We start from the raw sequence: 2,737 nt of genomic DNA, 5'->3' as shown, positions 1-2,737 counted from the left end.
TGACACTATTTTTTTAAATAAATAAATAAATTTATTTATTTATTTATTTGTATTTTTATTTTTGGCTGCGCTGGGTCTTCGTTGCCGCGCGCGAGTTTTCTCTAGCTGTGGCGAGCAGGGGCTACTCTTTGTTGTGGTGCGCGGGCTTCTCATTGTGCTGGCTTCTCTTGTTGAGGAGCACGGGCTCTAAGTGCATGGGCTTCAGTAGTTGTGGCTCTTGGGCTCTAGAGCGCAGGCTCAGTAGTTTTGGCGCGCGGGCTTAGTTGCTCCGCGGCATGTGAGATCTTCCCAGACCAGGGCTCGAGCCCGTGTCCCCTGCATTGGCAGGCGGATTCTTAACCACTGTACCACCAGGGAAGTCCGAAAAACTGACACTATTAAACGGAGAAATATTTCAAGCCAATAGCAAACGGTCATATATTGTATAATTCCATGTATATGAAATGTCCAGAATGAGCAAATCCATATAGACAGAAAGTAGATTAGTGGATGCCAGGGGATGTTGGGGAGGGGAAAATAGGGAGTAACAGCTAACATATACAAGATTTCTTTGTGGGGGCGTGACAAAAATGTTCTGGAATTAGATAGCAATATTGGTTGTGAAAATACTAAGAACTAGTGAATTGTACACTTACTTTAATCGGTGAATTTTTTTTTTTGAATCTTGTAGAAGTTTTTATTTCAGTGATGAAAAGAACGCAGTAAATGGAAACTATGCTGGTTTACGTTAGGCATGCACCTCTACCTGAAACTGCTGTTAGTTTTTGACTGGCCTAAATCTTTATAACTTATTTTTTCATTTAGGCACATCTTTAAATTTTTTTGGACCCTGACATACAGGGTAAGTTAACGTCTTCCTTGTGGCAGTTTAGTATGAGAATTATGTTCGCTGGCTAGATTCCTTTAACTAAAGTCCTCTAGACTCTCAGGCTACCTGTACTAGCTCAAGACTGTACTTTATATATAGAAATTTAAGTGAATCACAGTATAAGGGAGGGAGATAATCTAGAAAAGTGAAATGTACTGTATGAATACTCCATACATTTTTTTTCCAGCACTGATAATCAAACACTAGATAAGGAGGCCTACAGTCAAGTACCAAATTACTCTTTCCCCCACTGCTGCCCTTTCTGAGAGACACAAAGATGTATATCGATCTCTCCAGAAATCTGAAAGGAATCCACACAAATAACAGATTATTACCTATGTGGTCCCACATATCAAATTATAGAGCAGTTCCACTATTAAAATTATAGGAAGCAGTTAATGGGACTATGAGGAAAGCATCGTCCCACATACAGTAACATACACCTAGTAGAGTTTTCCATTCATCTGTCAATTGTTTTCCCAAGATTAGCATTAAAAAACACAACCCCAAACACATTTGACCCTCAAACCACCCCCACACACAAAAATCGGTCTTTATTCATTCTCAGATGACAGGATGTCCCAAGAGTGACAAAGGTGGGAGCCGATCCCCCCACAGCCTTTTCTTCAACCATCCCATCAACTGCTCTTCATTTCTTGAACTACCTTCCTTTTCCAGAGAGGTAATACTCAGGTCAGTCAGAAAGGCTTTCTGAGAAGAATGGCTTGGATTTCTGGGTCTGTTCCAGTCGATTCTAGATGAATTGGCTTGTATCAATGAAGCGCTCAACGCAGTTCACAAAACAAGCCTCAGCCCGACTGTCCAACTTTGGCCCAGGCTTGTCCATGCACATTTCCCAACAAAGTTCCGTCATCTGGTGCACCAGCTGCTGGAAGCGCTGCTTCTGAGTCTCTACCTCCGTGCAATGCTGCAGCTGCGGGTCGACCGAGCCCAAACCCGCTGCGGAGGAAGACGAGGAGGACGCCATCCCAGCGCGGCCACGCGTGCCGAGACAAACTCCGCACCAAGTCACCGACCTTCACGTGTCTCCGCGGCAGAACCCTTAAATGGTGAATTTCATGTTTTGTCTCAATTTAGAAAAAAAGTGTGTGTGTGTGTGTGGGGGGGTGGGCAGGAATGAACATATGAAGGAAAAGACTGCCTAAAACTGTAAAGATTTGGTAACAGATTTAAAATACATTTTGCAGGCAAGAAAGGGTGGAATTAACATGAAGGAAGTTAAATTAGTGATGAGGACAAATCTGAGAGTCTGCAAAATTACAGAGGAAAAAGGAGAAGAAAATGAAAATGCTGTGAAAGATGATGAGAGACATAAGAAACATAGCTAAGTAAACCAAACCAAGAATTATATCTGCAGCTGAGGAAGAAAGTAATATTCAAACACTTAATTGAATAAAACATCCTCCTCCTGAAAAGGGGAACACTGTATGCAGATTGAAAGTTGCCATAAAAATCCAGGGAAAAATCAGAGACTGAGACACATATCAGAAAAAGATTTTTGAGTCAAAATAAATAGAAGAAAATCCCATAAATAAACAATTTAAAAAAAAAAGTTAAGAGAAGAAAATTTAGTCTGATATCAGGCTTATTTAAAATACTAAATGTAAAAATAATGGAACCAAATCTGTATTTATTGGGGAAATTATATAATTCAAGGATTTATGGACCCAGTGCATTTTCATTAAGCACTATGACAATGAAAAGACATTTTCACAAGTACACAGCAGCTAGAAAGTATATTCAACCTCTGTACCTTCTTGAAAAATTCACTTGAAGACTCACCCAGCTGAAGAGATGAATCAAAATGAAGAATTCATTACAGAGAAATGAAGCAATGCTGAAAGTGAT

The 2,737-nt window shown here is 40.3% G+C and overlaps 1 pseudogene; it reads right to left on the bottom strand.

The window, feature by feature from the left end:
- Nucleotides 1–1,423: 1,423 nt before the first annotated feature.
- LOC132376994 (mitochondrial import inner membrane translocase subunit Tim8 A-like) lies at nt 1,424–1,896 on the bottom strand (annotated as a pseudogene).
- Nucleotides 1,897–2,737: the final 841 nt, after the last annotated feature.

The sequence above is a fragment of the Balaenoptera ricei genome, chromosome 13, assembly GCF_028023285.1.
Source record: "Balaenoptera ricei isolate mBalRic1 chromosome 13, mBalRic1.hap2, whole genome shotgun sequence".
Classification (NCBI taxonomy): Eukaryota; Metazoa; Chordata; class Mammalia; order Artiodactyla; family Balaenopteridae; genus Balaenoptera; species Balaenoptera ricei.
Note: the sequence above shows the minus strand (reverse complement) of the source record. Positions and strands in the feature narration are given on the sequence as shown.